Source organism: Triturus cristatus, chromosome 2_2 (assembly GCF_964204655.1).
Source record: "Triturus cristatus chromosome 2_2, aTriCri1.1, whole genome shotgun sequence".
Lineage (NCBI taxonomy): Eukaryota > Metazoa > Chordata > Amphibia > Caudata > Salamandridae > Triturus > Triturus cristatus.
Window position 1 is genome coordinate 985892245 of NC_140582.1, and position 27946 is coordinate 985920190.

The window sequence follows — 27946 nt, forward strand, 5'->3', positions numbered from 1 at the left end:
TTTAATGCACTTCAGAGTATATGGTCAGGCTGCACCACTGACAACCCCAGAGAAGAGATTCCGAAGGCTGCAGAGGGGCTCAGCTCATGCCTGGACACCCTCTCACATATAGCCAAGCACTCTGCCTTCAGGATTGTTAAGGCCTGCCATAGGAGTGACTGATAGGTTTGTATGTGGAGTTTTAGGTGAGGTATAGTGAACCTATACGTCAGTAAGGGGTGCATGCACCACCTTACCCAGGCTGCAGTAGCAGACCTGTGGTGTCATTTTGGGTGGCTTTCCAGGGGTTGCATAATACATGCTTCAGCCCCTGGTAGGCCTCTGTGGTACCTATTCCCTGGGTACATAGTATACCATATACTAGGGACTCACAAGGGTACCTCAGGATCCAATCAGTGGTGTACCTAAATTGGGGGTGGGAGGAATTTGCAAAATTCACTTTCGCAAATTATCGCGAAAATGTTAAAAATCTCCGCAAACACGCGGAAATATCGCGAAAATGCGGAAGTTTTTTTCCCGCCCGTTCGTGGTATTTTCTGCTTGGTCGCGGCTCGCAAACTTACACATCCGGATGCTCGCGGGCGCGGCCATCTTGTTTTTACTTGTCTCGCGGTGCATGATCGCGAGAAGAAAGACGTAATCGCGCGACGCATGACGTTACTGCGGGCGCGAACTGTCGCGAGACAGCGCAAATGGCAATCAACAATCCAACATCTCGTGGAGAACGCGAACGGATCGGGAAAACTTGTCGGCGAACGCGGGGATTCAGGTAAGGCGATCGCGCGCACGCGAGAATGTATTATTTTACAGCGCGAGCAAGAAACAAATTATCGCTAAGCTGCGGAATGCGGAAATTTTTACATTTTCGCGCTTTCCGCGGAACGTGAAAATGCCAAATTATCGCAATTTCCGCGAACGGAACGAAATTTTGGCCCAGGCCTAACCTAAAGTACATGCAATCAATTTAGAGAAGAAGCAGCTAGGCTGGGGCCCTGAATAGCAGGGTCCCAGCAAGACTAATGTCGAAAAACTGTGAAACACCAGCAAAAAGTGGGGGTAAACATGTGAAGCAGATCCTACTCTCCTACACAACCCCCCCAACTGCAGGGACATTAAACTAACCTTGACCTTTTGAGTCTTCATGTTCTAAGTGGAAATATCTGGAGAATCCATCTACATTGGCATGGTTACTCCCAGGTCTATGTTCCACTGCATAGTCCATCCCCAAAAGGGAAATAGACCACCGGAGCAGTTTGGGATGTTCACCCTTCATCTGTTTTAGCCGTAAGAGGGGCTTATGGTCTGTCTGAACAATGAAGTGAGTATCAAACAAGTATGGCCTCAACTCCTCCAGAGCCCAAACCACAGCAAAGGCCTCCCTCTCAATGGCTGACCAACGTTTCTCTCCGGGTGTCAACCTTTTGCTTATGAAACCTACTGCTTGATCCTGACCTTCATCATTCAACTGTGACACTAAAGCCCCTACCCCCAACTCAGATGCATCTGTTTGGAAGATGAACTTTTTGGAGTAGTCAGGACTTTGCAGAATGGGAGCAGTGCACATGGCCTGCTTCAGGATATCAAATGCCTTTTGACAGCTAACTGTCCACTGAACCTTTTTAGGCATTTTCTTAGAGGTTATGTCATTCAGGGGTGTCACTATTGATTCATACCCCTTGACAAATCTTCTGTAGTACCCAGTCAGGCCTAAGAAGGCTCTCACCTGAGTCGGGGTAGTTGGAGCAACCCAGTCCATTATAGTCTGGATTTTGCTCTGCAATGGTTGAACCTGGCCTTCACCTACAAGGTGGCCCAGGTACACAACCTGACTCTGCCCTATCTGGCACTTAGTAGCCTTGATCATTAGGCCTGCTTTTTGCAGGGCCTCCATACCATTCCTCAGGTGGACCAGGTGATCCTCCCAGATGGAGCTAAAGACAGCAATATCATCTAGATATGCTGCACTATAGTCTTCCAGGCCTGTAAGGACTTGATTCACCAACCTTTGGAAAGTGGCAGGTGCATTCTTCAAACCAAAGGACATTACCACAAATTGACAGTGCCCACTAGGGGTAGAAAATGCTGTCTTTGGCTTCGCATCATCAGCAAGTCTGATCTGCCAGTAGCCAGCTGTCAAGTCAAATGTGCTTAGAAACTTGTCTGAGGCCAAAGTATCTATAATTTCATCTGCCCTGGGGACGGGATAGGCATCAGTCCTAGTGACTGCATTGAGACCCCTGTAATCCACACAAAACCTCATCTCTCTCTTGCCATCTTTGGTGTGAGGTTTAGGTACCAGGACTACTGGACTAGCCAAAGGGCTATCTGAGGGTTCAATGACTCCCAAATCCAACATCTTTTGGACTTATGTCCTTATACAGTCCCTGACATTGTCAGGTTGCCTGTAGATCTTATTCTTCACAGGCAGACTGTCCCCAGTGTCCCCTTCATGAGTGCACCAGGTGATCTGACTTGGAGTCATAGAAAACAAATGTCTGAACTGGCTGAGAAGCTTTCTGCAGTCAGTTTGCTGCTGGGCAGTAAGGCTGCCAGCCAAGGCTACACCATCAACTGACCCGTCATCAGGGTTCTGAGAAAGCAGGTCAGGGAGTGGGTCACTCTACCTCCTGTCCTCCATCAGTAGCCATGAGCAAGCCCATGTCTGCCCTGTCAACATCTGGTTTAAGCCTGTTGACATGAAGTACCCTGTGGGGACGGTTCCAAGGTCTACCAAGTAGGTGACCTCCCCTTTCTGTTGAACAATTGTATGGGGGCCAATCCATTTTTCCTGGAGGGCTGCTGGGGCCACAGGCTTCAACACCCACACTTTCTGTCCTGGCTGGTAACCAGTCAGTACAGCCTTTTGGTCATTCCAGGCTTTTTGTAATTCCCGGCTAGCCTCAAGGTTTTTAGTTGCCTTTTTCATGTATTCAGCCATCCTGGAGCGGAGACCAAGTACATAGTCCACTATGTCCTGTTTAGGGGGTTTGAGAGGTAACTCCCATCCCTCCTTCACCAGACACAAAGGACCCCTAACTGGATAGCCAAACAAAAGTTCAAAAGGGCTGTAACCAACCCTCTTTTGTGGCACCTCACTGTAGGCAAACAAAAGGCAGGGCAAAAGGATGTCCCATCTCCGCCTAAGCTTCTCTGGGAGAACTTTAATCATGCCCTTTAAGGTTATGTTAAACCGTTCAACTAAACCATTGCATTGTGGGTGATAGGGTGTGGTGAATTTGTAATTCACTCCACACTCCTACCACATAGCAGTTAAGTAACTAGACATGAAGTTTACCCCACTGTCAGATACTACCTCCTTAATGAAAGCCTACTCTTGAGAATACACCCAAGAGAGCTCTTGCCACCACAGGTGCTGTAGTGGTCCTGAGGGGAATGGCTTATGGGTACCTGGTGGCATGGTCCACCACCACTAGTATAAACCTGTGCCCAGATGCTGTCTGAGGATCCATGAGACCAACTATGTCAATCCCTACCCTCCCAAAGGGAACCCCCACCACAGGTAGTGGTATCAGGGAGGCGGGGCTTTGTGGGTCCACCTGCCTTGCCATCGGCTTGGCAGGTCACACAGGAGCCACACAACTCCTTAGGGCCTTCAGACATGTGCGGCCATTGAAAGTGAGGGACAATTCTGTCCCAAGTCTTGTTCTAGACCAGGTGTCATGCTAGAGGAATATCATGGGCTAGTGTCAATAGGAAGCCCATAAACATCAGAGGTATAACCAACCTCCTGGATGCACCAGGCTTGGGGTCTCTACTCTCTGAGTAAAGAAGTCAATCATCCCAATAAATCTTATGGGTGCCACTAGCATTCCCAGCATCCTCACCAGCAGCTTACTTTCTGAGCGGTTCAAGAGAGGGGCAGGTTTTCTGCTCCTGGCTCAGAGCAGACCTGGAAGGGCCCCCTGTCCCCAAGAACTCAACCTGGTCAGGTTCAAGCTCCTCTGGGACAGTTCCTTCTTCAGGCTCAAGATCATCTCCCTGAGGAGACTGATCTGCATTCTGAGTCAGGTGGGAAGGCACTGCCTTAACCCTACTGCGCCTCCTCTTGGGAGGTACCTGGTCCATTATTCCAGAATCCAGGGCCTGTCCAGTGTGAGACATTTTGTCCTGTGACCTAGTCACAGCAAAGACATGAACAGGAATACCTAACATTTCTGCATGTGTCCTGAGCTCCACTTCAGCCCAAGCTGAAGTTTCTAGATCATTGACAAGCAAGCACTATATTGGTAGGTCTGCACTTACCACAACCTTCTTAAGGCCAGTTACCCCTCCCCAGGAGAAGTCAAAAACTGCCAGAGAAGGTCTGTTCTGACATTGGTAGCATTGGTCATTTGGTACATTTCACCAATATATTCTGCCAAGGATCCACAAGATCTTTTGTCACCACTGTGACACTTGCTCCTGTGTCCCTGAATGCCAAGGCCTCTTTTCCATTTATTAAAGGCTGTTGTCTGTATTTGCCCAAGTTACTGAGATTCACAAAGGAGGACATATCGATGCCTCCTTCACAGCCTGAGTTGGAACTCTGACTAGGCCAGAGTCCATCTCAGAACCCAGGGTCAACCCTACTACACCCTTATTCTGAACATTACCACCACCAATTGTAGCTGTAGTAGGGGGAACAGTTACCTTAGGGGCAATGGTGGCTGGAGTAGATTATTTGGACTTGGTGCAGTCACTTGTCCAGTGAATGTTCTGCTTACAGATTTTGCACCATGGTTTCTTTTGGCCTTTTCCCTTGTTAGACTGTGAATCCCCACCTGAATAAGATTTTTGGGGCCCTTGTTATGACTTCAGGTCTTTATCTTTCTCCACACCCTTGTCGGAGTTTTTAGGATCTTGCTTCTTGGGTTCACCACCTTGGTTATGTACCTTCTGCTTCACCCTGGTTCTGACCCACTTGTCTACCTTCTTTCCCAATTCTTGGGGAGAGGTCAGATCTGAGTCCACCAGGTACTGGTGCAACAGCTGATTTTGACAGTTATTAAGGATCTGCTCCCTCATAATCAAATTGTTCAATCCTTAGAAGTCATGCACTTTGCTGCCAAGTAACCAACCCTCTAAAGCTTTAGTAGCACAATCTACAAAGTCTACCCAGTCTTGATACTGTGCCTTTTGAGTATCCCTGAACTTTAACCTGTATTGTTCAGTGGTTAGGCCAAACCCTTCAATTAATGCACTTTTCAGACAGTTGTAATCATCTGTCTCCTCCAGTCTAACAGTGAGGAGTTTATCTCTACCTTTGTCTGCAACGGAAAGCCATAGGATTGCTGCCCACTGCTCCTGGGGGACCCTTTGAACTTTACAGGCCCTTTCCAGTGCAGTTATCCATTTGTGGTGTAGTGTAGTTCCAATATCCCAGATAGGCTCTGCACATTGGAATAACATACACTATAGATTTGACATAGGACTAAGGTCAATATGTCTCTATCGAGGATATATTAAACTTAATTACTTGTGTGTGCCAGCTAACTCAGAGGTCACTAGAAACTTCCCGAATATACAAGAAGGGATTAGTCTCTGACAACCGCATAAACATGACAACTTTGTTTCCTTTTAGAATCGGAACAGTCTCAGAATCGTGGAAACAATAGATAACAGTTTCACTCAGTCAATCGTGCGAGCTTCGTTTCTACAGAGTTGCACAGAAATAGAGAGACGGTCGTTTCAATAAAAGGGTTTATTTAACAGACTTATTTCTCATGCAAGAGACAGAATAAGACAGACTGCAAAGTACAATATATATGAGGTTAGCAGTAAGATAAAATAATACTGAAATTGCATAGTTTGTAGTTATGACACATATTAATCAAAATACATACAAAAATAACATAAGCTAAAATGTGATACTCACCTGATGCTTCTAAATTGTTGAACCCCAGTGTACCTAACCTAAGTGCAGTACGATGTTTGAAGTAGGTGCCATTTCTAAAGTATAGCTAGCTATATTTTAGATTAGCCAAGAGTTGCCAAAAGTTTCTCTAAGTTCTAGTCAGCTCCATACCTTAGAATGAGAGATGTTGGAATCTCTTTCCTGGACTCGATAGTCTAACCCCCCGCAAGGGAAGTCAGAGAGCACTGGAGCTGGATTCTCTGCGAGGAGGATGGCAGCGTCAGGTCAGTGCATCAGGCTGGAACTCGATCTCCTTCCGAACTTGCCGTGGCGAACCGCATAGTCTGGGTTGGATCGAATCCTCCGGGAACCGCAATTTGCCAGGGCAAGTGCTGGTATATTTATACCCTGAAGGTGTCTAGGAATGCCTGTATTGATGTAAAAGTCGGGCAGAGGAACGTCATGAATGAACCTCTAAGGAATAGATGTTCATGCATACTTAATGAGTTCTTGGAGAAATCAATATTCAAGCTGAGGGAAATTCCTAAAGGCTTAAGAGTCTGGTTTTCCAAGAATTTGTTGTCACGTGGATGGACGGATGGAGGTGGCCATGCCCGTATTTGGTTTGTACGGACAATGTCTAAATAAGGGCCGGATTTCTATGTCCAAATAAGGGCAATGTGAATTGTACATATATAAGGGCATAAATCAGGAAACCTATATACGGAATCTAAATCTGCACACATCACCCACTCCAGTTTCGTATGAACAACGTTACTAAATCCTAAACGTTCTAAACATATCTTAAAACAGAGTATCATATGGGTTTGCTAAAATAAGCTAAAAACATATCTAAAACACATGTCCTAAAAATACATTAACAAACCATTGCTATGCATAAAGTGTTGTACATATAAAGGCAATGTTCCATTTTAAGCATAGGATCACATTGGAATGCTAAATGAATGAACCAAAATATATATATGTGATGAAATGGCTCGTAAATACAGAAGAAAAAAGGGGCCGAAGCCATTTCATATCAGGTTACGCAAGTCAATTTGTTATTCATGACAAGGTGGCATACTGTCACTGGAAGTGTTATCAAAGAATTTTGTTCTTTATGAATAGTTCTACTATAAGCAGATTACTGTGCAGAAAAATGAAAAACACAATTGTAGGACGGGAAGAAAAAAATATATTCATAGAACAAGTTCCAAAGTCAGTATCACGATTGATAAAAGAATGAAGACCAAATTCAGAGTCTCTCCGGAACACTGTGTGCTTGAATCAAAAGTCAGTGTGTGGGGATGAAAAAAACATAAAATGTTCTAATCCTGTAGACAACAAGTCATCTACCGTTGTGGGTGAGGGTTGGAATACCTCGTGTACAAGATCAACAGCACATAGATGCAAACTATCGCCTTCAGCATGGGAAGCATCAGCAATGTCCGGATTGGATGTTACCTGCGCGCCTGGTGTTTCCTCTCGTACCTCACAGTAGCATGTTGTGTCTTTGAGATCTCAATGAATGCCGCCATTAGGATTGGTAGCCGCTGGGGACAACACATAGCATGGGCCGTTATCGGGTCCAGCAGAGTATCGATATCCGTAGGCATGACTGATGGGAGTGTCAGACAAATGTCCAGCACGCATTCTTCACCGCATAGCAGGCAGTGTAGAACAGGTGAGATGCAATCTTGCCAGATTGGTCTGAATGATAGAAACCAATTGGTGTTTAATTCTCATAGACGAGGTAAACCCAGAATTCAGATGATGCGCTCACGACACTTCATCTCCAATAGAGTTCTTTCCATGGTGAACTGGGTGTCGCTGGTGATTTGGCTTTCCATACCATAGCAGTAGGAGCAAAAATAGTATCCCTGCAACGAGTGTTAAAAGGAGTGGCAGTCTGGCAAACACATAGTGCACTTAGTTTGGAAAAATTCCGAGGACTGCTTGTAAAAGTGCTAACAGTCCTGCACACACGTTCTTAAATATATGTACAATACCGCTCATATCAGACATGTTTAAGATACAACCTAACATTTCTGAGAAATGCACAGGGCAGTTTGTATACAAAAGGGAATGTATCTCTGCAGAAGTCCTTGCGACTTGGAGATCATAGGTTTCTTTGGCAGAGGTCACAGGCACAGTTTTTTGTAAAAGAATGGCTTTCATTCTGCTTAGAGTATAAACTCGTATAGAAGAGATATTCAGTGAAGGCCATAAAGGCGACTCCCAGACTATGCCTTTTTCGGGGAAACAAGACCTGCATACAGCAAGTGACCCTGGATGTAACCGTCACTAGATATGGGATACCTGGCAGCATGCCACAGCAGCTGTGATCATTCAACATAATGTAACACACCATTTGAAAGTTGACCAAAGATTGGATTAATCACTGCTGCCGGTGAACAGTGCAGGTGGCAGGATAAGTTTGTAGTGGAACCGTCACAGGCCCCGTGTAAATTAATACCCTGACAAAGGAGAGAACCACTTAGTGCGTGTTCACAGTTTTCACCGCTAAGAAACACTTCACGACCCCCACTCCAACATCTGTGTGTGTAAGGTAAATCCCAGAATGTCTTAATGTATTCTTTACACAACCTTTCATATTTGCCTGCTGGTATATTTTTTAGGCAATACCGAAAATGGAAAGTCGTAACAGGCAGAGTAATCTTACCATGTATGATCCACTCAGTAGCTGGTTTTTCTGCCACTGTGAATTGTAATTTCTCCAGTTTTCCAATGCTCAGCACCGTATAGTCTGCTCCCCTTTGTGCCAGTTTGATCTGTCTATCAGTGAGATTAAATTCTGCAAATAGTCATGTAGTATTGATTAAACGCCAAGGCACATAGCCAGAATGCAGGTTTTGAATAATCGTCCAGCCTAATAGCATGATAGAACATAGCTGTGACTGACCATGTTGCTACATGACCAAGTCTTGTTCCATGATGTCTATGACAGAGGATACAATGCTGTCCAAAGAATATAGCCTGGACGACAGAGTCGTTAACACATTGTCTACTACAGAGAGAGATTTCTCTAAATTAATACAATCAATTTCTCGTATTTGTTCTGCAGTCTCTGCTTGGTTGACCTTCCATGCTTCATTATAAGCAGCGTAGATATCAGCATATAGGAAACATTTTTGACGCGGTTTTCTTGGTCCTAGCAAGAATTCCCTAAGGTCTGCGCCTTCTTGATGTAAAGTTAAGTGTTGTTTTACATCCTCTAGTGTAGCTTTCTGTAGCCAATCAAGGCAAAGTTTCCCTACACTGTATGTTGTTACTACCCCCGGATGCTGTCTTTGGACATATCGTGCGTCTGGCCTGTGAAAGGTAAAACCTTGTGTTTTGTTCAGGAATCAATCTTGACAGTTGTTTGTGTCTAAGGGCCAGAGCAACCATATTTTCCATTCAGGATCCGATCTGTTATTATTCAATATGGTATGTACGTCGACCTCCCCCTGTGTAGTGCTTTCACTTGTAGGTGCAGATATAGACGGAGTGTTCATGTCTTTTTTCTTGGCTATGCCAGGGCATGATGTTTGTTGGACATTGTCGTTCAAAAACATAATTTGCTCAGGGATGATACAGGCTCGAAACAAAGCTTCTATTCACTGTACTTGCCAATCTTTAGTACCCCAGACAGTTTACATCTCAATGTTGTCTTTCCAAAAGTCGTAACCCTGTCTAGACAGCTGGGCAATAAAGGCTGTAGAATAAATCTGTTTGGTATTCGTTAACATATTTTTAATTCCTGTCTTGTTGACATTCTTAAAGTAAAGTGTCTCTGCATTCGAGATATTAAACCCTGAAAAATATGGAAATTTCATTGCAAATGTTTTCGAGCTACCCTTTGGTGGCGTAGGACAATGTTCCCATTGGTTATACATAAATAAATTTCTAGGTGTTGCAGATTTATGCAAAAAATGATGACCGTAGTGGTTATAACAATACAGTTGTTCATAGTCTGATGAACCTTGTAAATATTCATTATTAGTGAATGCAGTTGATATCTGTAGATCAGACTTCATATTATTAACAGTCTCGAAGTCCCAATCATCAGAAAAGGTACTTGGACAATAAAGTCACTTAATGAAATTTTAAATAATTGTGGAATCTTCAAAAGCTCCGACGGGCCAAAAATGTCATTTTCGGTTTTGTCCCAAACTATACCATCAGGTATATGAATCGCTGTGATGTTCACTGCTGACAAGTCTCTTGCTTCACGATGGGATGATTTGTGTGGCTGGAGAAGTAAGTTCACTCTTTTACTTGCTGTGTCCATTTGAATATATCTTCCATTAATGAGCATACCCAGAGTTATTACCAGAGCCAAACAAAGTAGAAAGAAGAATATTCCCAAAACAATCCATACTTCAATCCATGGTGAAACCAGATAAGTTTTTTCCAGTAGATGAAAAAAGTCTGTTGCTTGTTCTTTGAAAGTTCTTTGTACTGGTGTCGTTTCAGGCTCGCTGGGATCCTCAAAACACGTATCAAAGTTCATGAAATAGCCATAAGCAGTTCTGTCAATGGTTGGAATTGCATCTGTATTTGATGAAATTGCTGGAACCAGTTGATCACTTGTTACTTCGTTGTAAACAGGTTTATCTGGACGAACTGTTATTTGGGTCTAAAGAGGTACAAGGTCCATAGCATTGTTGCATAGTCCTCTATTTCTTACTATCGAATCTTCAAAGGTGATGAGTCTCTCAGTTTGAACCTCTTGGATTTTAGCTAGAGGAGTGCATCTGTTACATTGGCGGAGTCCACTTGGCCACATAGTGTGGTTTGATCTGGTCGATGGACACAAATCTTTTCTCCTTTTTAGCAGCAAGGGGCGGCAAAAGTACTGTTTTTGATCCATGGATTGCTAGGACAAGTACTGGTTGTCTGTATGAAGGCCCAAATTCCTTCTTATCCGCGATCTTTTCTCTGACTATATCCCCAAGCTTTGGAATCCAGACAGGCCTTGCTGGGACGGACGGATTTTTCTCAGTGGTGGTTGGCTTCACGACCACGTTGCTTTGTTGCGTTTTTAGTTCATTTAAGTCCTGTAAAACAGCCAAACGATCTTTGCTATCAAATTGTTTGTTTTCTACCACTGTGCCTTTCATATCCAAGTCCAGAACCAACATTCTAGTCCCAAACAGGACCTCAAATGGAGTGACACCCCCTAGAGAACTTCTTGGCAAGTTGTTTATTGCGCGCTGGACCCCATATAAATGTATGACCAACCCATCACTCGAACCTAATACCCTAGCTGTTATAGACTGCTTTATGTCCCATTTTTTTCTTTCCACAACAGAATTTCCCTCAGTATGGAATGTAGAAGAATACCGCAATGCTATGCCCAAACTGGCCATGGCTTCTTTGTAAGCCCTAGAGCTAAACGCAGGACCCTGGTCAGAATGTAGTATGCCTATTGCGTATGTGCCGATAAAGACTCGCAAATCTTTTACAACAGTTTGAGCATCAGCTGAGTGCTGAGGCCACATGCATAGGAACCTAGACTTAGTGTTTCTGGGATTGCATTCGTCCATGAGGACGCATGTATATTGTTAGTCTGATGCTATCTAACAATGGTGTCTGAACTGGGCTGGCTACATTGTAGTCAGGTGTCTGGTGGCGTTCTGTACTGCGATCTCTATTGCATGCTATACAGTTATTAATGAAGATGTGAATGAGAGTATTCATCCCTGACCACCAGTACATCTCTTTTAACTCTAAAATTGTCTTTGAGATGCCCTGATGTATCAGACCCTCTCCCAGATGCGCTTCGTAAATCAAAGCTGCTCTACGTTCCCAGTTTGGAATTACTCTATCCCCCACTCTGGGGATTCGAGCAAACGGAACAACATTCGCATCAATTATATATGAGTATTTGAGTGGAAACTTTTTAGGTAATGGCGCACGGCTGCCTTTGCGTTATGACAGCCATCAATATTTTGCTGTCTATTTTCGTTTTTGAACGAGTGATTGCAGATACGGAAGCCGTTTGCACAGCCCCTTTCGCTGCTTCATCAGCCAATGAATTCCCTTCAACGTGAACACCATCACGTTGGTGACTCAGCGTGTGTATCACGTGAGTGTTTTGTAGTCGGTTTCGCAACTGAGCTACTTGCTCCTAAAGCAATTTGTGCTTGATTGTGCCATCTTTTGCATCTTTGAAACCACTTTGAATCCAATTCTGTAAATATTCATTTTAAGATTGAACACAGTAAAAAGAATTGCACACTATCAATGTGGGGAATTCGCGATCTGCATTTTCAAGTGCCATCTTAAATGCTTGTAGTTCAGCTCACTGAGCTGTACAATTTCCTAGGGATTGGGTTTTTGTGACCATTGGTCTGAATTTGCCATCTCGCATGCAAGCTTATGTGCTCCCTGTAGCGAGCTGTGCAGATCCGTCAGTACAAATTATAAATTCGTACTGGTCAAGAGGGAGAATTTCAGTAGGCAGAGGACATTCGTGTTCATATTGCAGGAATGCTTGTGTTTTTAAATATAGATCAAAAACGTATTCAACATCAGTTACAGCAAGAGAATTAACCCATTGTATCCATCTCGGATGTAAAACTTTTGCATTTGGAATGCTAGCTTTTGTAACTGCCTCTAGGGCTGGTACAGGAGTCACAACCATAATGCGTTTCCCCTGTGCTAGGGCTCTTTCTTTTGCTACAACGGTTTGAACTGCTGTCATAATTTTTTCTGTAGAAGTGAATTTCATTTCTGCTTGTGTATGCAAGTGGGATTTGTAAGCAATTGGTACTTTTTCACCTTCGTTAAAAGTTAAGTAGGTGAATCCGCATTGACCCGGAATTATTCGGATTACTAAGTTGCGTACGTTTACGCGTGTTTGCAAATATTTTGTTGCTAACATGTCTGTTTGGAGTGAACGCAAAATTTCTGTGTGGTTTTGTGCCCAATGTGTTATTTTAAAATCAGGTTTGATTAATTCAAGAGGTTTAACCCTTTCTGCGTAATTTAAAATGTAAATTCTTCCAAAATTCAGGAAATCTAGAATCGACTGTAAATGTTTCAGCATTTTTGGTGGTTGGAGCAGCGCACACTTTTCTAAAAAGTTGGCTGCCAGGCTTTTGCCTTCACTTGATAGTTCATATCCTAGTAAAATGACTTTGAGGTGGGCAATTCTTGACTTTTTAAAGTTGAATTTGTAACCCTCTGAGGCGAAGCCTAATATTGTGGTGCTCACCCTGTTCAAGTGCCTATCCAGGTCATAATCTGTCAGCTATATATCATCGACATATGACAACGTCTCGTCATCATAAGTTTGTTGTAAGTCTGTTACCCTTGCTGAGAATAACCCGGGCTGTTTTTAAATCCCTGGGGCAGTCGACAAAATAGACACAGAGTCCCCATTATTGAGAAAGCGGTCAAATATCTGCTTTCTGGTGCAATATTTTGACAAAAGAACCCATTTGAAATGTCTAATGTGGTTTTATATTTTTTACGCACAATGTTATTCATTAATGCTGTACCATGTGCATTTTGCACTGCAAATTTTTTGCAACAAGAATTGAAGTGTCTGTAATCCAAAACTAAATGATATGTATTGTCTGGTTTGGAGACAGGAAACAAAGGATTGTTCATTGATGAGGTGCATGTTTTAATCACCCCTGATATTCAAGTTGATCTAAAATCTCCCTGACCTTTTTTTTAGCTTCTTGCTTAACTGGGTACTGCCTTTGTGCAGTCGGTTGATTCTTTAACTGGATTCTATGGTGAGGTGAGTCCTCATCCCATCCTATATGATTTTTATACAGTGCTGGGGCTTGGGCTACTGCCCATTTCCTGGCTAATGTATATTTTAAATGAACTGGAACATGGTTGGAGAAGGCAGGCATAATGATGTCCTCGCCATGTGGGCACTCCCTGATAAATTCTGGTGGCCAGTCCTGTTCTGCTAGAAGTATATCGTAACCCTTTGAAAGATGCTCCCAAAAGAGTGCTTTCACTTTTCTTGAAAAGTCTCCCTCCATCCGGAGTGTTTTTTCATTTAACCTATGTGGAGAACTAACCCTGGTGTCTACAGTCTCAACTTGTATGTCTTCATTCAAGTCCACAGTCTCCAGAAGTCCCTTCAGGTTCTGGCGTGCTATTGTAAATTCTGCTGCACTGTCCAGCATGGTCTGGGCCCATTCTCCGTTCTTGAGTTGGGTTCTCAGTATTCTCGGCATTCTGATCTTCAGACCTGCTACCTTTTTCTTGGAGAATTGAGGTTTTGCTTTATTTTTCTGAACGTGTTGATCGTCTTTGGACTTCATGCGTTCTTCCTTGTTTTCTGACCGTCCTCTTCTTTCAGATGTCTGTGACGATATCTGAAAGGTACGAGAGGGACGTGTATCATTATCTTGATATCTGTCAGGTTTTCTCAAATTATCCCTATTCCTGAGGTTGTACCTCCTTTCAGCCGGCTTCTTCTGTGGAGGAGACCTACCTCGGGAATGAGAACGCCTCTCTTTGGAATTCTGTTTGTTATTTTCCCACTTCTTTTTAGAAGAGGTAGGATTGTTTTTAGAAAGACCTTATCAGGACTTTCAGACAGTTGTGAATCTACTGGTTTCCCTCCCAGATTGTCTCTGCCTAATTCCTCATAGGATTTTTCAATTATTTTGGCTAGTTCTTGAGGTTTTTCTGTTACATCAAATTCCCTTAGTTTCTGGCAGATCGCCACTGATGCTGCTTCTCCTTTAATATTAGATAATATTATTGCTGACACCTGGTCGAAATTTTTAATAAAACATACCTAAATTCAGAGCAGGCTCTGCCCCGTATTCGTTTTGAATCTGTTTCAGGACATCAGGTATTACCGCCATTGACGGAACACCGTGTGGGTTTGTGTAGATAGCAGCAAAGACTGTGCCCCAAGAGGTGCAGTCTTCCAGATGTGGTGTGATCCCCATTGGTAAACAAATTGTTAAAATTCTGTGTTTTTCAAAAGGGGTAGTATTAGGAAATACTGCTTCGATTTGAGTAATTTTTTGACCTAACCAGAAGGGAGTTTGTTCTCGTTTTGCAGGTAATTTACCCATGACTGAGTGTAAAGTCTGTGGAGTAATTTTTAACGTATTCCCCTGATGAGGGGCTGGATTTAAATTGTTAATGGTTGTTGGACTGTGAAAGTCCGCATGACATATTGAACCAATTGTCTATATATCTTGATTAACTCCTTGAGCTGAGCAAGTAAATCTACGTCTGACATAGTTTCAATGTCAGGGTGAGGTGTATAGCCCACTAAAATCGGCCATGTTGCTCCTGGTCTACCTAGTGGTAATGTGATTGTAATGTTTTAGGGTGCCTTTAAACCAGAGCTCATGCTTTTGGTATGTGAGTGGAATTTCAATATCCTCGAAGGGAATATATTCCTCAGGTGGTTCATCTTCTTTGTAGAAGTGAAACATATGTGTTACTGGATTTGATTCTGGGAATACTATCCATGAATAGAATACCTCTGTCTGGTAAGATTCATGTACCTCTATCACGAAAAGTGCTCTACCACCTCTTGGTGTCAGACCATGTTTTATAAGTTTTAGAGTGATGGCTCTCATTAAATTTGGTGGGATGTGTATAACACCCTTCTCGCCTTCATTAAGACCTGTAAGGTCAGCAGCAGCTTGACCGTTGTTGACAATAGGATCGTTGTTCTCCGACATTGTTTAATGAAAGTTGCAGAGCAAGTTTCAAGGAAACAAAGAAAAGGTGCACAATATTTTGAAACACTGTATCCTTCAACGTTGAACAAAACCAAACAGCTAATACATAGGACTTTCGTCCTACTCAGCTTTGGCGGATATTATCCCTGCCCACGCCAGACGTCTTATGGAGTTTTATGAGTAGAGGGTCTCTGAGAAAAGCACGACTGAGTTACTTCAGACAACCGCATAAACATGACAACTTTGTTTCCTTTTAGAATCGGAACAGTCTCAGAATCGTGGAAGCAATAGATAACAGTTTCACTCAGTCAATCGTGCATGCTTCGTTTCTACAGAGTTGCACAGAAATAGAGAGATGGGCGTTTCAATAAAAGGGTTTATTGAACAGTCTTATTTCTCATGCAAGAGATATGAATTGCTACAATCGTAAGACAGATTGCAAAGTACAATATGTACGAGGTTAGCAGTAAGATAAAATAATACTGCAATAGCATGGTTTGTAGCTATGACATATATTAATCAAAATACATACATAAATAACATAAGTTAAAATTTGATACTCATCTGATTCTTCTAAATTGTTCTACCTCAGTGTACCTAACCTAAGTGCAGTACGATGTTTGAAGTAGGTGCCATTTCTAAAGTATAGCTAGCTATATTTTAGATTAGCCAAGAGTTGCCAAAAGTTTCTCTAAGTTCTAGTCAGCTCCATACCTTAGAATGAGAGAGGTTGGAATCTCTTTTCTGGACTCGATAGTCTAACCCCCGCAAGGGAAGTCAGAGAGCACTGGAGCTGGATTCTCTGCGAGGAGGATGGCAGCATCAGAGCAGTGCATCAGGCTGGAACTCGATCTCCTTCCGAACTTGCCATGGCGAACCGTGTAGCCTGGGTTGGATTGACTCCTCCAGGAACCGTAATTTGCCAGGGCAAGTGCTGGTATATTTATACCTTGAAGGTGTCTAGGAATGCCAGTATTGACGTAAAAATCGGGCAGAGGATAGGCCTGGGCTAATTTTCCGTTCCGCTCGCGGAAATTGCGATAATTTGACATTTTTGCATTCCACGGAGAGCGCGAAAATGTCAAAATTTCCGCATTCCGCAGCTTAGCAATAATTTGTTTCTTGCTCGCGCTGTAAAATAATACATTCTCGTGCGCGATCGCCTTACCTGAATCCCCGCGTTCGCCGACAAGTTTTCCCGATCCGGTCGCGTTCTCCACGAGATGTTGGATTGTTGGTAGCCATTTGCGGTGTCTCGCAACAGTTCGCGCCCGCAATAATGTCATTGGTCGCGCGATCACGTTTTTCTTCTCGCGATCATGCACCGCGAGAAGAGTGAAAACAAGATGGCCGAGCCCGCGAGCAACCGCATGGGTAAGTTGGCGAGCCGCAACCACACAGAAAATACCGCGAACAGGCGGGAAAAAAACTTCTGCATCTTCACGATATTTCCGTGTGTTTGCGGAGATTTTTAACAGTTTCGCGATAATTTGCGAAAGTCACTTTCGCAAATTCCGCCCACCCCTAGCAGAGGAACGTCATGAATGAACCCCTAAGGAATAGATGTTTATGCATACTTAATGAGTTCTTGAAGAAATCAATATTCAAGCTGAGAGAAATTCCTAAAGGCTTAAGGGTCTGGTTTTTCAAGAATTCGTTGTGACATGGATGAACGGATGTAGGTGACTATGCCTGTATTTGGTTTGTATGGACAATGTCTATATAAGGGCCGGATTTCTATGTCCAAATAAGGGCAATGTGAATTGTACCTATATAAGGGCATAAATCGGGAAACCTACATACGGAATCTAAATCTGCACACAACAGTGGATGCCATCCCCACTCTGGTAGGGAGGGACAATCTTATTCAGGTTTCTATGGTCAAAAGACCTCTCCCTATCTCTAGGGATGTTGCTGCCACCACTGTAGAGCTCTAGGGCCTCCTTATCTAGGGCTACCTGCTTCTTTCTGATTTCAAGATGAGCTTCCTCATACTTAAGCAGTCACTCCCTCCTCTCCTGAGAGGTTTCCCTCCTATGAGAAGAGATAGAGGTCCCTATAGATGAACCAGAATGGTTAGACTCCATTGATGGAGATCTAGACCTTCTAGGCCCACCACCAACTCTTCCTGGAGGGACAAAGAGGGGCCAGTGTGGCCCTCCCCCTCATCTTCCAGGGGAGCTGGATTTTCCAGGTCAAGATCATTGTCATATTCCTGGTCAGCATTAAAGGTCAGGTCATGCGGAATTTCACCCCTAGGACCTTCCTCATGTGCTGTCCCACCAACTCTGCCTACCCCTTCAGACCCTATAGGTCTGCTGAGATCTTCTAGCCTGAGTACCTCTATGAGATGCTGGGTGGTTGTACTTTTGCCTGTCCTCAGTTTCCAAGCTGTGCATGATGCTCTCAGTTCCATGAATGGGAGGTTATCATACTTGGAAACTAGAAGCCCATTGGCTTCTGGCAGGGAGCCTCTGGATCCTGGCCTTGAAGATATTACTAGTGAGGTCTGGTGTATTGCACTACCTGCTCTAGTGTGGCCTACTAATCTCTCTTGAGTTGTAGAAATGGAGTGCTAAGCCCTTAACACACAAATCTAAGTTCAGTAGAACTTACTGTATTCTAAAGCTTGTATTATATGTACCTAGTGTACCTTTAGTGGTTTCCAGTTAGTCACTCAATTGAGATTATCTGGTAAAACAATAGCAAGCTGGAATCCCACACGCTGCACACCAATGTGAGAAGTTGGCCTGGTATTAGGGGTGGGCGGAATTTGCGAAATCCACTTTCGCAAATTATCGCGAAAATGTTAAAAATTATCGCAAACAAGCGGAAATATCGCGAAGATGCGGAATTCTTTTTCCCGCATGTTCGCGAGATTTTCTGCATGGTTGCGGGTCGCCAACTTACCCATGTGGTTGCTCGCGGGCGCGGCCATCTTGTTTTGAGTTGTCTCGCGGTGCATGATCGCGAGAAGAAAGACGTGATCGCGCGATGCATGAGGTCACTGCGGGCGCGAACTGTCGCGAGACAGCGCAGATGGCTAAAAACAATCCAACATCTCATGGAGAACGCGACCGGATCAAGAAAACTTGTCGGCGAACGCAGGGATTCAGGTAAAGCAATCGCGCGCACGCGAGAATGTATTATTTTACAGCGCGAGCAAGAAACAAATTATCGCCAAGCTGCGGAAAGCGGAAATTTTGACATTTTCGCGCTCTCCGCGGAACGCGAAAATGTCAAATTATCGCAATTTCCGCGAACGGAACGAAATTTTCGCCCAGGCCTACCTGGTATATGCTGTCCACTAATTATAGTGGGCACCCTGTACCAGTCCAAACAACCCCTATTAGGTCTAGGTTAAAGACAACCTTTATTGAAAGCTTTCCTAGTGGTAGCTATGGAGAGCAGCCTTCAGGCTGAGTCTTGAAGGAATGTAAAGCAGCTTGTTTTACCAGTCTATAATCTCTTGAGAACCTAAATGAAAGACAACCACACCAGGTATATATATAAAATATATGTATTTATTACTGAACACACCCTCCTTGTCTCTTTATGAGACTAGAGGTCAAAACACATAAGTTACGCTTCGAATATGACAGTAAAATAGCACAAATACACGTTAGGCCCTAGGGGCGAGCCAAACCATATACTACAATAGTGGTATAAGAACCACGACTTAACTAGACACAAGGTCTAGAGCCTGTAGAATCACTGGGACCCCAAGGAATCACCCAAGGTAGTGACACAGGGGACCCACGGGGGTCGTGTGCAGTGTGTGAACACAGCAACGAACACCCGTTAGCTTCTATGGGGAAAGTCGCGGTTAGATTTTTATAGATTAGGGACACTTAGAAATGAGTCAGGACCAACCCCTTTGGAACTTAGGAAGTTCTAGGGTCAACACACATGGGAGCACCGGAGTACTCATGTTACCTCACCCAGGGAAGCCGGGTGCATAGGTGTCAAATGGTGTCGGGTCGTGTCGTCGATTTCAACAGAAGCTGGCGAAGAAGTGCTGCTGCCGGGAAGATGCGAAGTGTCCGAAGAGATCCAAGCCTGGATCAAAGATGAGAAGAACCTGAAAGCAGAGTGGACAGAGTCTGGGTCACTAGCCAGTGACCAGGAAGGTAGTAGGCAGATGCCCACCGATGTCGGGTGATTTCAGGTGAAGGAGGTGAAGCTTGACTCTTCAGCCACGAGGACCAGGAGGTGTCGAGGACAACCAGGAGCTGTATTTGAGCTGTCCCACAAAGGATGTCGAGTGCTGCAGCATCGGTGCCCGGATTGGACACAACAAGCCTTGGCAAAAGCAACCCACGCAGACATGAGAAAGATGCTTCGGTGCAGACCAGCAAGGTCTGGGAGAATCACCACTTAGTTGGGGGTCAGAGAACATCTGGAGCAACCAGGAAAACCCAAGGAAATTCAAAGTTACCCCCTCAGGGGCCCACCAGTCGACGGACCAGTGATTGCAAAGGGACCTCAAGAGGACACACAAAATGGCGGCCCACAAGACACTTGGGGTGACTAGGCCAACAATCTTCAGTGGATCTTCTGCTCGAGGTAGGGGCTACAAGTAAGTCTAAGCACGACTTCAAGAGACATTGAGAAGTTAATGCACTTGCAAAAGTGCACCGTGACCAGGAGTTCTGGTTCCACGTTACTCACGAGGGCTGCGGGTCTCATCTTTGCTGGGGACTCGGGTTGGCCTCTGTTATGTCTGGAAATCCTCTTCCTGGGCTGCAAATATTTTGGAGTCTGGTGGGAGCTTCAGAAATTCAGACCAGCAAAATGCTATGTTGGTGCCTGCCAAGCAGGGGAGGCACTCCTTGACCCCAAGGGAGATTTCTTCAGTCCGCTTGTCTTTACTAGAGCGTCGAAGGTCCAGGATTTAGCTTCAGATTTTCATCCAGGGATATCTAAAGTTCTGGTTACAGAGGTTCCTTACTTATACCTAAGGAAGGGGTTGGACAAGCTCTGGGGACCCATCTATGGGAGGGTTTGGAAAGAGGGGTGGATACACCCATTTCCTTTGTCCAGTTTTGCCCCAGAGCAGGGGCTAGAAGCCCCTGAACCAGTTTGAGCTGGAGTATGCACAGGGACACCAAATGTGCCCCCAGTGCAGGACTTCAAAGCTCTCAGAGAGTGCTCCCACCCAGCCCCAATACACATAAACCTGTCTGGGAGGTGGCTACATCTCCCTGTGACAGGAAACCTATTGTCCAGGCCTCCCCTGCCAGAGTTTCAGTCAGCAGCAGGAGGCCAGACCCGTGTCTGTGGCTGCAGCATCCATTTTGTGATGCCAGGGCTCTATTAGATTTCTACTGGCTATACCAGTACTGCCTTGTCTCTACCTCTAGAAGGGTGGGATCATATCCTCACATCAAGAACTGATGTGAGGGTATGAATCCAAGGTGTTTGACACCAAACACAACATGTTTCCATGCAGTCAGTCCAAAGTTAGCACCGTTTAAGATATAATGCACTTAAGAGTATATGGTCAGGCTGCACCACTGAGAACCCCGAAGGCTACAGAGGTGCTCAGCTCATGCCTGGGCACCCTCTCACATATAACCGAGCACTCTGCCTTCAGGATTGTTAAGGCCTGCCATAGGAGTGACTGATAGTTTTGTATGTGCAGTGTTAGGTGAGGTATAGTGAACCTATACCTCAGTAAGGGGTGCATGCACCACCTTACCCAGGCTGCAGGAGCAGACTTGTGATGTCATTTTGGGTAGCTTTCCAGGGGTGGCATAATACATGCTTCAGCCCCTGGTAGGCCTCTGTGGCACCTATGCACTGGGTACATAGTATACCACACACTAGGGACTCACAAGGGTATCTTAGGATCCAATCAATGGTGTACCTAAAGTACATGCAATCAATTTAGAGAGGAAGCAGCTGGGCTGGGGCCCTGAATAGCAGGGTTCCAGCCAGACTAAAGTCGATAAACAGTGAAACACCAGCAAAAAGTGAGGGTAAACATGTGAAGCAGATCCTACTCTCCTACACTGTGCTCTGCAGAACCAAGAGAAAAGGTGTATAAATACTGGGGCTGTGACCCCATGAAAACGGGCTGTTCCTGACTAGGGGGCGTGCTGCTGCTGTGGCCCAGGAGGAACCGCCATGGGGGCTTACCTCCCTGCTGGAGGGCCCTGTGTGCTGGCCTCCCTGGGCCCAGCTGTGCCCCTGAACCTGGAGGAACGATTTGCTGGACTTATTCTTTCTAATGTAGGACCTTTGCTGCATGTTGCGCCCTGTGAGCGCTTTACTTTTAAGCTTTCCCCAAAGAAGGAGGAGAGCTTGGGGGCTGTGCAGCGCTGAGCTGCAGCCCTTGGTGAAGGAATCCCCCTTATAGGCATTCCCCCCATGCTAATGGAAACAGTGGGTGCCCACCCCACGTTTTTCTCAATTTCCTGCGGGTGCCCACCCTGCTCATTTAGATATTAATTGCAGGTGCCCACCCCGCTGGTGTTTTATTTTAATTCTGATGGGTGTCCACCCCGCGTTCTAATGTGGAAACATCAACGCAGCAGCCTGAGTGAAAGAGGCCGCCGACCCGGAAGCCAGGCAGAGTTTGCCTGACTCTGAGCGGGACCTGCGGCTGGGCCGAAAGAGGTGCCAGAGTTGTGGAGCCTATGGCCGGAAGCGAGGGGACACTGCAGTGCAGGACCGGTGAGGCTCCCATGCCCGAGAGAGGGCCCTGCTACATCAGCTGAGGAGACGGAGGAAGTCTGGAGACCCGTGAGAGGAGTCCAGGAGCCGGTAAGCATCTGAGCGAGGCTATCGTGTTGAGAGGAGAGCCCCGCGCGCAGCCTAGACCTCACTGAGCCTCGCAGAAGAGGGACCGGGCGGAGCCAAAGAGGTTTTGTGAGCAGGGCCGAGGCACACAGGCCGTGCCTGTCCCTGCGACCTAAGGACGAGACCAAAGGAGGCAGAGAAGCCAATCCTAGACCCAGTGAGTGGGCCCGAGGCCGTTCTTTTTTCCTTGTTGTTGGTGTACACGAGGCACCCGGGCAGTCCTGTTTGGTCTGGGCAGTCCCACGAGAGAGCAGGCTGCCCCAATGATGGGCATAGTTGTTGAGAGAGGGCCCAGAGGGGCCCCTGCCCTCCAGTTTTGGCCATGTTCTACAGCAGCCCCACTTGCTAGAGGGCAGCTGCACCGATGGGGGCAATTTGTGTAGAGAGTCCCAGAGAGGAGCTCAGGTGGCACATTGGTGCCAGGGCTAATTTGTACACAGCTGCCCCACCGGACAGTGGGCAGCTGCAACATTTTGCATATTTGTCCAGAGGGCATGGTGAGTGCCCAGGCCCACGTTCTCTTCACAGCTAATAGCGTCAGCTGCAACGTTTAGGCTGATATCTCTTTGGGGGCATTGTGAATGAGATAGGAGTGAGATGCACTCCTCTGACCTAGCGCAATTGCGCACGTGGATTCTGCTGCATTGTCAGCCGCCCTGACATTTGGGACATAGGGCATTTGAGCCCTTTTGAGAAGGCCTGTTGGCCAGGGGGTCTGTGAGTTTGATTGGGCGCCAGGCCCTAAGGTGATTTATGTGGTGCTAGTAAATGTGATTCAAGTACTGTGTTTTACGCACCGTGATTTATGCCTCTACTGTGATTTATGTTATGAGGTACTGCATAAGGTGTTTATACTTCTGAGGTTATGGTCTAATGCGTTTAGACTTATGAGATGATTGCATAATGTGTTTATGCTGGTGAGGTTGACGCAGAATGTATTTTACGCCTAAATGTGATACTGTGCATAATATGGTTTATGTTGCAGGATAATGCTGAGTACAGTGCTTGCCAGTAGTTACTGGTTGTGTTCTACGCTTATGATATGTTCTACATTTACTATGTTCACTAGTGATGGTTCTGACAGTGGTCCAATTAGCCCTGTCATGTGTGTATAATTCCTTGTAGATATTACCTTGTGCCAGAGAGCACAGTGTATATTGTGTGATTGCTATTCTAATGTGTTATGAGATTACAAAGGCTATTTTTGTTATAACCTTGTATGGAGTTCCTTTTGTGGTGTGTCTGGTATGTTGCTGCTGTGTGCGGGTTGCACAAAAGCTTCACACATTGGCTCCGGGATAAGCCTGACTGCTCGTGCCAAGCTACCAAGGGGGTGAGCAGGAGTTATCTTTGGCGTGTAACTCCCTTGCCCTGACTAGAGTGGTGATTTTTTTGCCTGGCTTTGGCGCAAGCCTTAGCCAACCAGAAATCCCATTTCTAACAAATACTAATCGTAAAATCATTGCAATGATCAACTCTGTAACTAAAAAGTTATGACGTCCTTTAGCAAATAACAGAGTTGTAATATATTATACATTCCGCAAATATAAATAAATCCACCTGAACAAAAACAACGCGGTGATGCTAGTGCTGTAAAATTAATAACTTGCGTAATGACTGGTCCCAGATCGACACAACGTTCAAGTACAAATTGACACAATATAGCCTGAGGACACTGTGCTTTTGTGCTTCAAGTGTACATTGCCTCAGTGTTAAAGAGGGGTCATTGAAAGATAATCTAAGCAGGTATTCATCAGGTGAAGCCCTCTCCTCCACAGACAGTTAGTACAATTGCATAAAATAGACACTTCAACTACTTGCACATCCTTGCATGATGTTGATCATCTTATTCCAGAAGGAGTTTTTTGCACATTACATTTTACTCAGCATATTTCAATTAATAAAGTGAAGAACCAGAACCTTTTGGGCCTGGCGGCGCAGGGTACGCCCTCCGTCTCCTGGGTTCACCTGCTTCGATACACAGAGACACGGGACACTCTGTCGGCGGTAGAAGATTGGATTTATTTAGCTGCAGCTAGTACAGTTATCCTAGAAGTACACAAGGTAGGTTCTCAGGAGACTGCCACTTTACTCTGTGGCGCATCCGATTAAATACTATACAATATGACATTATTAACAGAACACACGCCCCAAGCAAAGAAGAAAAGAGCCAATAGGGTAAGTGGAAAACAAAGCGGAACCAGTAAGAAGGGTTCGAAAACAGAAAGATCAGATGACTCGAAGAGACCTCTCCTCTAACTGTGTTTGTCATCCCACCCCCGAACTTAATATATTAACAGATTACAACTGACTTGCAGGTGGTGAGATACGATTGTATGTATTGGAGGACGGGCATGACACAAGATAATGCTAGCAGGAGACAGTGAAGGCCAGTTGATAAGATATGATCGGGAAAGAATGGTGTGAGCCTACAGATAGTTGAAACAGGGATTAAGGAAGCAGACACGGATTAGTGTACTCGGCTAGTCCAAACACCAGCCTCGCAAACAAGGCCGAGGACATATTTTGACACTAAGCTACGGGAAAAGCAGAAAAGACTTCGTTCGCCGTACTGCCTGAGTGGTGGCAACACAAAATGGCGGCGGGTTACAAAATGGCGGGTCGATTCGATCGCAATCGAAAATCGAAGTTCCTCAGACCCTCCTTTTGCCAGAACTCAGGCAAGATAGACTCACGTTAATCTGAGTCCACATCAATAGCCATGAGATCATCAAGCTGTTGTTGTAACATCATCCTTATGTCTTCTGTCACTTGAGGTTTGGGTCTTGAAATGCACATAGTGGCACAAAGATCACAGATAGCGGGACCACAGTGCATACAAAGACAACAAGAGAATATGATTGTCAAAATTACTCCAAGGAATGTCAATACTTTCCAGCCCCATTTGGACAGTAGTCCCCAAAACCATTCCGTTAGGGACCAATCTCCTTCGTCCTGATGAATAGACTCGGAGATTATGTGTAACTTGGAAATAGCTTGGTATACTGTCGGAGCGTCATTAGGAATGAAAATACAGCAGCTTGACCCGATCAATTTACACACTCCACCACGATCGGCAAGAATAAAGTCTAAGGCAACTCGATTTTGTAAGGTCATAAGACGATCCGCTTGTAGTTCCGCCGTGATATTACTCAAGGCTCCTACAGTGATGTCTATTGTAGTCTCTACGACACGGACCAGTTGCCTTATATTTCTGCTATTGGCCATTGGACCCCAGAAGGGAAGAAAACCTTTAAGGAAATCTCCTCCTTCTTGCCCCGCGGTGTCTTTCGAATCAATAATTCCTCGACTGAGACGGGTTCGGTGATAATTGGCAGAAGCAGTGTAAGTAGGGGGAAGAAGAAAAGCTATATTGCAGGTACCAGAGAAACCCGTTGGCAACCAGGTATAGGCTCTATCATAACAAATGAAATAGGTGCCTTGTGACGGTACTAGAGGAGGTGAGTTCAGAGAGGAATAAATGTATGTGTAGGAACAGTTACTTTTTGGTACAGTGTCAGAAGAGTGTTTGTTTATCTTTAAACAGAAGTTACCTTGATGCGGTACAGTCCAGATCGGTGAGGATTTCTCCTTTCCCATTTTATTATTAAGACTCGACATGTATTGGGTGACGTTCCAATTAGTGTATGCTTTTCTTTCATCGATAGAAATCTTGCTATTCTCCATGATTTTAGCCATAACCACCATACCCTTAATCAAAGAACTATGACTAAAATCCAGATAATTAACTTGTGAAGCAACAGACCGTCTGAATTTACTTTGATATGCATTTGAGAAAATAACAAAGAATGCCCAAGCGGAACCTTCGTAGGAGAAAGGAAGAACTAGAAATGGTATTCCCTTCTCAGTAGTATGCGGCATAAGACCACATACCCAACAATCAGTTGTGTTAATTACTAATTGATGCTGGTGTAATAGTTGAACAAAAGAATTATTGTAATACTCGATTCTCCTGACAAGTTCATGTGAAGGGAAAGTATAAAAAAAGTGTGGAGAGATAGTAGAAGAAGGCAAAGAAAAGGAAGGGGAGGTGTGTCTTGGCTGCAAAACATAAACTATCCAACCGATAATTGACAAAGCAATACATAATGATATCAAAACATATAGGGTTTGTTAGACCTGTCAGCCCTTTGGGTGGTCCCTCCTCATCATTATTTATTTTGTCCCACTTTTGCCTCAAACCCTGTTTGAATTTTTCCTTTTTGGGAACCACCAGACTTTTTAGTGTTGCTGCAGATTCAGGGAGCCATTTTACCTACCCCTGAAACTTCTGTCTGAGGGCCTGGAGCACAAAATGGTGGCCACCTGTGACATCACCAGCATCCACTGGAACCTACCAGCACCTTCCAGAACATTCCAGGAGATTCCAGAACCCTGTGACAGTTGGAGGCGGTTTGGAATGTTGGGAGGTTAAGACAGAGTGTTGGCAGTTGGAGCTGGCAGTTGGCACCTGACTGGTGAAGAGAGAGCAGCACAACAGTGAAGGAGGAAGGAGTGAAGCAGCAGGGGTGGAAACTGGTGCCTGGAGTGGGGTCCATAAACCCACCCTTGATACTAGTCCCTACTGATGGATCCCAGCCTATAGCCCTGTGTGGGAAGAAGACAGAAAAACTCATCCTAAGGACCTGAACAGCAGGAACAGGCCTTAGAAGCAGAAAGCAGCAAGATCCTGACCTGGAAACTGGTTTCCCTGGAGTCCGGCGTCGAGTAGCCTGAGACCTGGAGCCCGAGGTGGAGAAACGGCGCTGACTGAAGTAGCAGACGTCGTACCCGGAGCCGCCTGAGGTCGTGAGAGGGCGCCGACGGAGGTCGTGAGGAATTCCAGAGGTCGAGGAGGAAGTGAACCGAGGTCGAGCGAGCGGCGTCATCGGAGGAGTGAAGTCCGCCCTCCGGAGTCGTCGGAGACCGAGGTAGAGGTGAACCGGAGGTCGGGAGTGAGGATCGCACTCCGGAGTCGCCCGGAACCTGAGAGGAGGAGCACCGGAGGTCGGGGGTGAGGATCGCACCCCGGAGTCGCCGGAAGTCGACATCGAGGCCAGGCCGGCCGACGTCATCGGAGCCGAGAGCGCCATCGGACCGGAGCCGCCCGAAGTCGACACCGAGTAGAGACTGCCCGACGCCGTCGAATCGGAGGTCGAGATTGAACCGAGGCCGCCGACATCGGACCGGAACCGCCTACCGGCGTCGTCAAAGAACTGACATTGTGCCGAGGCCGCCGAGACCGAACCGGAACCGCCTCACGGCGTCGACACGACTCCAGCGGCGTCGGAACATCAGAAAAAGGGCAGTAAGTGGAGTAGAGGGCGCCTAAGGCCCTGTGGAGACCTGAGAGACTGCTCTAAGGGGCTAGGGAGGTGCTGAAACCAACCTGACTGTGCCTGGGGTGAACTGGGACTAACCTAGAGAGGTGGTGTGGAGAGAGAAAGCCAGGGCACTGGTATTCCCCCCTTTGATCTACCTCAGTTTAGGCCTCAGCCTTGTCTCAGCCAGGGAGTAGCCCCCCTCAAGCCTTCCACAACCCTACAAGCTGTGCCTGGGCCAAATCAGCCCTTAGGAATTGAAATGTCAACTGATTACATGA